Below are 8,969 nucleotides of genomic sequence, written 5' to 3'. Positions count from 1 at the left end.
TTAGTAACTGATGCAAGAATAAGTAATTGGTAAATAGTTAATAATGCCTCGTGAATGGTTTGTGGATATGATTATGCATGCTTAGTGATGGACATGAGGTTTGCGACGTAATGATAGTTATGACAAGTATGTGGTAATGATGTAAGTAAATTCTATGATATTTATTGCATAAGAAATTGTCATGAGCATAACATGTTTGTAGATGCTTAAAAGCTCATTTATGCCATGTTGTATGTTATTGGATAAGTATGTGTGCATATGTTGTGAGGGTGACAAATGGCTTGGAAAATAGCCTTGTAATTGTCTACACGGGTAGACACACGGGCATATGTCTAGGCCGTGTGTGACACATGGTCTGTCCCATGGGCGTGTTGTCCAACTGTGCACCCCTTGCATTTAAAATTTTAAGTAAATTTAGTACACGGGTAGGTCACACTGGCGTGTGACATGGTTGTGTTTTAAAGTTAATGTTACACAAGGGCTAAGGGCACGGGCGTGTCCCAAGCCACACGGGCGTGTTGAGCCTTAAAGCATGAAATTTTTTAAGTGTTTCTTAAGTTCTTGGTTTAGTCTCGAACCGCCTCTAATACATGTTTTGGGACTTGTGAACCCGTTTAAGGGATAAAATGTATGTGGAATGAAAAGTTTTAAATTGATCAAAATTTTACAGCCCAGTTTTATATAGTTGGTTGAGTTTAAGTCCAGTAACACCTCGAACCCTATCCCGATGTTGGATACTGGAGAGGGGTGTTACATTTAGTGGTATCAGAGCTATGATTTAGTCGGTTCTAGGACTAACCTACCGAGAGTATGAGTCTAGCTATAAATGCCACAATAGCATGAAAGTTGTAATGAAAGATCAAATTGGGTGGAACGCAGGGAATGAGTACGATCGTTCACTAATGAATTGATAAAAAAGACCATGGTTGGACTATGGCAATACATGAGATATGTGCGCCAGTGTAAGACATGTCTAGGACATGCATCGGCCTCGAGATGTTAGTCAGTGTCAGACATGTCTGGACATTCATCGGCTACGAGATGTGCTAGCGTAAGACATGTCTGAGACATGCATTGGCACGGTTACATGTGTCAGTGTAAGACCTGTCAGGGACATGGAATCGACACAGATGGATGAGAGCTAGTACAAGACCATAGTTAGACTATGGCATCAAGTAAGCGATGTACTCAAAATCGTAAGACGTTCTCCAATTTGATAAATATTGACAAGTGATTAAGACTAAATATGGGAACTTGATAAGACATTAATGGTAATTTGGGTAGAAGAAATAAAAATTTGTATTGTGATAAATTCATTGATGTTTGGCTAGTATTCATGTGTAATACAGTTGCATGTGTTACTACGATATGTGAAAGTGTGTTTATAACAAGTTAAAAATTTGAAAATTTTCAATCATATGTACATGATGCTGTGATGCTGTTAAATGTGTATTTGTGTAAGAGTCGAGAAGTTTAAGGCTTTACAATCTTCACCCCCTCACCAGAATAGAGTAATATGACGGAATTCACGAGAGATAAGTTGTATGAGTTTGCAAATGTGAACTAAAACGTGCATTAATAGAATATTATGGGATTAGTGAAAAGATGTCTGCGTATCATAGATTCAATTAAGTAAAATTTTAGCCTGAGTATTCTATATTTTCCTCTATCCTTGGGAATATGTATGGTTGTCCATTCCTAGTGAAAATTTTATTGGATGAGATTTTTAGCAAGTGTGATATTAGACGGGAAGTTTTTTTAATCCGGTCGGTTATGATCAACATTCGTTATTTTTCAGAATTCTTTTTTAATATGCTGGAAAGAAGTAGAAGATGAAAATTCAGGTGAGATCATTCTGATGTTTCTATTGATTATGATTATATATATATATGGAAATATATTCTCCTATTATGATGGAATTCTAGAGCGTATGGATGGTAGTTTCCTTCTAGTTTTCTCCAAGGGATTTTCTCGATTTTTCCTCATTATTTTCTTTAAGGTTATATTCTGGGATTTCTAGTATGGTATTATATCTAGAATTCTTTATCTTGGTTTTCTATCGCTCTTATTTTGAGAATTTCCAAGCCTGGCTTATCCTTAAGCGTATTCTTTGACTTGCAATAACGGTATCTATTATAATTATGCTTGTAGTTCGACTATGGAAGTGTGGGGATTCTAATATTTCAATTCCTCTAATCTTCATGTAAAGGATTATTATCAGCAAAGTTAAATTAAGTTATGTGCATCTAAGTTTATTCTCTAGCCCGGGAATAATGTTGCACATTTATTGGTAAGTAAATGTGTAGTCGGAAATGAAGGAATTGTATCTTGAAAGTATGATATGGAAATATATTAGTTGGATTTTTCTTATTCAAGTGATGTGGATATAAATATAGTTGTCCTGATTAATAAAGAGACTACATCTATGAAGTTGAAATCATTTGATTCATGTTAGTAAAGTTTCTAAACAGTTGATGACCAGAGTATAGAAATGTGGCTATAAGTGGTAAATTAAACAAGTATAGCATGATTCGACTTTTAATTTGGAATTTCAGAGAGGATCTGATTTCTGGGTTTTGTTATTATTATTTCCAAGTAAGATATGAGTACCGAGAAACTCCAGGTTATGCAAAGATTTGAGTACAGAGTTCACAATAGTATCTTATCTATTTTTCCAAAGGATGTTGAAATGTCTACCGAGTAAAGCCAAATATTGAATGTATTCGAGATTATTATTGTTAGTGATGACAGTGGAAAGAAAATGAAAAAGGGTTATTATGAATTTCATACCGGGATGTCTCTCTTCTCCGGGTAAATAAGAGATACCATGTTGGATTTTGATAGATTGATAATAGTAGTCTGTATGACTATTTTGGTATATACAGAGGTATTGTTAGACGAATTTGGACGAGTTGTGTTTCTAAGCTTATAGTTCTTAGAATGTCAGTTTCCAGTATTTTGAATTGAGCCGAGACTCTTATGGTAACTATGGAAAGGTTACAGAAATCCTGAGTATGAGCTTGAGCTGAGTTGTTTTGTAAGTTTTGAGAAAAAGATATAAGTGACTTGTGAAAGTTGAGAAAAACTTCTTCTGGTGAGATTTTTGGGGACGAAAATCCCTAAGAGGGGAAGAATTGTAACAGCCCGATTTTGGGCCTAGTCGGAGCAGTGGTTTCGAAACCACTATTCTGAGGCTGGAGAAAATTATTTTGATAGTATTTTTTGTGTTATAACATATTTATAAAGGTGCATGAGAATTTTGGTATATTAATTTTAGCGATTTCTAGTCCAGTTTCGAAAAAGGACTAAATCGCGTAAAGAGTAAAAGTTGTATTTTAGTACTCAAATGTGTCTAATAGTTAGAGTATTAAATTTTGGGGCCTTTAAAGTGATATTAGACCCTAAATATGACTTGTCCGGCCATGGGACAAGAAATTTCAAATGGTTAATGTATTTGGTAAGGTGATGTCATATTAGGTGATAAAATGGTACTCTAAGGAATTAGCTTCAACTTTTTCATTTTCTTCCTTCTTCTTTGACCCAAAATACCAGAAAAGAAAAGGGTTTTGAAGCTTTGAATTTTCAGCAAAGAAACTTCCTTGAAAGTAAGTGATTTTAATGCTTTTTTCTTGAAGATTTTTACATTTTTGGAACCTCTAAAGCATAAGCTTTCATAAGAGGGGACTATTTTGCAAAATGATTAAGAGTCTAGGGTTTTGCCATGAATGTATATGTGTTTTTTTCTGAGTTTTTATGGAAGAATATGAGTTGTAGTTGCCTAATAAACAACTTTTGTGAAGGAAATTTGCATGAAAATACCTTTAAAAGGTTATTATGCAAAGTTGTAAAATGGGTTGTTAATGTGTGTAATAATGATTTCTGTGAGTTTCCATAGTTATGAAAATGGTTTATCTAGGCTTAAAGAGTATAGAAATTGAATAAGAATCTTGTTTCGAGCCTAGGGGAAATTTGGTAATTTTGGCAAAACAGAGGGGCAAAATTGTAAATTTTGCCAAAGTGTGTCAATGGACGAATTTGATTAGTACATTATTTTAATTAGCTAAATGTGATGTTTTAGATGTTGAAAAATGCGATTAGGGCCTAGAATGGGGAAAATTAATTTATAGAGGATTACGTCTTTTTCACCTTTGTGGTATCGAGGTAAGTTCGTATGTAAATAATACCATGCTATACATGTATTTAAATATTATAATCACATGAATTGTACAAATATTAATGTGTATGTGATTAATATAAATATGATGAGACAAAGCCTTGATAAGCGAGGAAAAATCCCGTTTGAACCTTAGGAATAAAAGAGGATACGAGTGACATGTCACTAGGAATTATGAGTCTAGATGACTAGCTCGAGAGTGAGCATTTAAATGTCATGAGATACGAGGCAGCTTTAGCTACAATTGAGGTACTTATGTGCAAAGGTTTTTTCGAGTATCCAATTAGTATTCCAAGTGTTCAACGGGTAATCCGAGGAAAGAGTTGATGATGGTCCCAATGAGGTAAGTCATTGGTGAGTATGCACTTGAGTTATGTTACGAGTTGTGCAGGTATGTACACTAAGCCTATGAGAATGCCTTGGTATGTGATGATCTATGATGCATAAATAAGTGTTCGTACCATGATGGATGAAATGATGTTGTATTAAAATTATGAATAATGATCATGAATGAGTAACTTAGCCTTGACAGATTTGAGTTACTGCAGTAGTGTAAATTCGAAAATACACAAAAAGATAGTGGAAAATGAGTTAGAAGTTGAATAAAATAAGGAAATAAAGCTTATTGAGTTTAGTTTCTTATAAAAGAAACCGTGTAAGTAAAAAAATTTCCTATAATGAGATATTTGAAGTTGCATGGGACAGAGTTAGAATGACTTCGAAATCCCCTGTTTTGATTTGAGAAATTCATTATAAATTTTAAAAAAATATTTATGAGTTATAATTTATATTTTTATAATCCTTAATGAGTCTATTTTCAATAGAAATAGACTAGAACATTATTCGAGTCCCATGCTATGAGATAATTGAAGTTTAGTACAGAAGGGTCTGAACTCTTAGACAGTGAATCAGGGGTAACTTTGAGGAATAAACTGTACTAATTCACTAAACCAAAAATTCTGGAAATTTTATAGTAGAAAGGTACATGAGTGTAGTTTCAAGTAAAATTAACGGAACTTAATTTGGAGTTTTTAAGCTCCAGATATAAATAATTTAGTGATTTTTGCTCAGGAAGACAGCTTGTCGTGAATTTGAGAATATGTTGTAAACATTGATAAAACATGCTAATGAGTTGCTTATTGTTTTCATATGTACTTCCTAAGCGTAAAGCTTACCCCCCCTTTCTTTCCCATATTCCCTAGGGTTGCCCGGTTAGCTTTGGTTGGAGGCCGTCAAGGATATTATCACACTATTGAGTTAACGCTATCGGCGTAAGTAAATCCTAATGTTTTGAGTCTATGGCATGTATAGGGTTTTAATGTTGAATGTGTGATATTATGATTTAACCAAAGGCATTGGCTTGTTATTAAGTTAGTAGGTAGTATTGTGAATTGGCCTATGTTGGCTAATGACGTTATGGGCCTATATGATTATTCTTATGGGTGTATGTTATTATCTCTTGTGATGAGGCTTACAGCATGTATGCCTAGAGATTGAATTGAGATTCATTGATGAGTTAGTAACTGATGCAAGATTAAGTGATTGGTAAATAGTTATGATTATGCATGCTTAGTGATGGACATGAGGTTTGTGACGTAATGATAGTTATGACAAGTATGTGGTAATGATGTAAGTAAATTCTATGATATTTATTGCATAAAAAATTGTCATGAGCATAACATGTTTGTAGATGCTTAAAAGCTCATTTATGCCATGTTGTATGTTATTGGATAAGTATGTGTGCATATGTTGTGAGGGTGACAAATGGCTTGGAAAATAGCCTTGTAATTGTCTACACGGGTAGACACACGGGCATGTGTCTAGGTCGTGTGTGACACATGGTCTGCCCCATGGGCATGTTGTCCAACTGTGCACCCCTTGCACTTAAAATTTTAAGTCAATTTAGTACACGGGTAGGTCACACTGGCATGTGACATGGTCGTGTTCTAAAGTTAGTGTTGCACAAGGGCTAAGGGCACGGGCGTGTCCCAAGCCACATGGGCGTGTGTGACCGCACGGTCTATATCCACACGGGCGTGTTGAGCCTTAAAGCATGAAATTTTTTAAGTGTTTCTTAAGTTCTTGGTTTAGTCTCGAACCGCCTCTAATACATGTTTTGGGCCTCGTGAACCCATTTAAGGGTCAAAATGTATGTGGAATGAAAAGTTTTAAATTGATCAAAATTTTATAGCCAAGTTTTATATAGTTGGTTGAGTTTAAGTCCTGTAACACCTCGAACCCTATCCCGATGTTGGATACTGGCGAGGGGTGTTACATTTAGTGGTATCAGAGCTATGATTTAGTCGGTTCTAGGACTAACCTAGCGAGAGTATGAGTTTAGCTATAAATGCCACAATAGCATGAAAGTTGTAATGAAAGATCAAATTGGGTGGAACGCAGGGAATGAGTACGATCGTTCACTAATGAATTGACAAAAATGACCAGGGTTGGACTATGGCAATACATGAGATATGTGCGCCAGTGTAAGACATGTCTGGGACATGTATCGGCCTCGAGATGTTAGTCAGTGTCAGACATATTTGGACATGCGTCGGCTACGAGATCTGCTAGCGTAAGACATGTTTGGGACATGCATAGGCACAGTTACATGTGTCAGTGTAAGACCTGTCTGGGACATGGCATCGACACAGATGGATGAGAGCTAGTACAAGACCATAGTTGGACTATGGCATCAAGTAAGCGATGTACTCAAAATCGTAAGACGTTCTCCAATTTGATAAATACTGACAAGTGATTAAGACTAAATGTGGGAACTTGATAAGACATTAATGGTAATTTGGGTAGAAGAAATGAAAATTTGTATTGTGATAAATTCATTGATGTTTGGCTAGTATCATGTGTAATAAAGTTGCATGTGTTACTACGATATGTGAAAGTGTGTTTATAACAAGTTAAAAATTTGAAATGTTTCAATCAGATGTACATGATGCCGTGATGCTGTTAAATGTGTATTTGTGTAAGAGTCGAGAAGTTTAAGGCTTTACAATCTTCACCCCCTTACCAGAATAGAGTAATATGACGGAATTCACGAGAGATAAGTTGTATGAGTTTGCAAATGTGAACTAAAACGTGCATTAATAGAATATTATGGGATTAGTGAAAAGATGTCTGCGTATCATAGATTCAATTAAGTAAAATTTTAGCCTGAGTATTCTAAATTTTCCTCTATCCTTGGGAATATGTATGGTTGTCCATTCCTAGTGAAAATTTTATTGGATGAGATTTTTTGCAAGTGTGATATTAGACGGGAAGTTTTTTTAATCCGGTCGGTTATGATCAACATTCGTTATTTTTCGAAATTCTTTTCTGATATGCTGGAAAGAAGTAGAAGATGAAAATTCAGGTGAATCATTCTGATGTTTCTATTGATTATTATTATTATTATATATATATATATATGGAAATATATTCTCCTATTATGATGGAATTCTAGAGCGTATGGATGGTAGTTTCCTTCTGGTTTTCTCCAAGGGATTTTCTCGATTTTTCCTCATTATTTTCTTTGAGGATATATTTTGGGATTTCTAGTATGGTATTATATCTGGAATTCTTTATCTTGGTTTTCTATCGCTCTTATTTTGAGAATTTCCAAACCTGGCTTATCCTTAAGCGTATTCTTTGACTTGCAATAACGGTATCTATTATAATTATGCTTGTAGTTCGACTATGGAAGTGTGGGGATTCTAATATTTCGATTCCTCTAATCTTCATGTAAAGGTTTATTATCAGCAAAGGTAAATTAAGTTATATGCATCTAAGTTTTTTCTCTAGCTCGGGAATAATGTTGCATATTCATTGGTAAGTAAATGTGTAGTCGGAAATGAAGGAATTGTATCTTGAAAGTATGATATGGAAATATATTAGTTGGATTTTTCTTATTCAAGTGATGTGGTTATAAGTATAGTTGTCTTGATTAATAAAGAGACTACATCTATGAAGTTGAAATCATTTGATTCATGTTAGTAAAGTTTCTAAACAGTTGATGACCAGAGTATAGAAATGTGGCTATAAGTGGTAAATTAAACTAGTACAGCATGATTCGACTTTTAATTTGGAATTTCAGAAAGGATCTGATTTCTGGGTTCTGTTATTATTATTTCCAAGTAAGATGTGAGTACCGAGAAACTCTGAGTTATGCAAAGATTTGAGTACAGAGTTCACAACAGTATCTTATCTATTTTTCCAAAGGATGTTGAAATGTCTACCGAGTAAAGCCAAATATTGAATGTATTCGAGATTATTATTGTCAGTGATGACAGTGGAAAGAAAATGAAAAAGGGTTATTATGAATTTCATACTGGGATGTCTCTCTTCTCCAGGTAAATAAGAGATACCATATTGGATTTTGATAGATTGATAATAGTTGTCTGCATGACTATTTTGGTATATACAGAGGTATTGTTAGACGAATTTGGACGAGTTATGTTTCTAAGCTTATAGTTCTTAGAATATCAGTTTTCAGTATTTCGAATTGAGCCGAGACTCTTATGGTAACTATGGAAAGGTTATAGAAATCCTGAGTATGAGCTTGAGCTGAGTTGTTTTGTAAGTTGTGAGAAAAAGATATAATTGACTCGTGAAAGTTGAGAACCACTTCTTCTGGTGAGATTTTTGGGGACGAAAATCCCTAAGAGGGGAAGAATTGTAACAGCCCAATTTTGGGCCAAGTCGGAGCAGTAGTTTCGGAACTACTATTTCGAGGCTAGAGAAAATTATTTTGATAGTATTTTATGTGTTATAACATGTTTATAAAGGTGCATGAAAATTTTGGTAT

The sequence above is a fragment of the Gossypium arboreum genome, chromosome 5, assembly GCF_025698485.1.
Source record: "Gossypium arboreum isolate Shixiya-1 chromosome 5, ASM2569848v2, whole genome shotgun sequence".
Taxonomy (NCBI): domain Eukaryota; kingdom Viridiplantae; phylum Streptophyta; class Magnoliopsida; order Malvales; family Malvaceae; genus Gossypium; species Gossypium arboreum.
The sequence above is the reverse complement of the archived record's forward strand: the minus strand, read 5'-3'. Positions refer to the sequence as shown.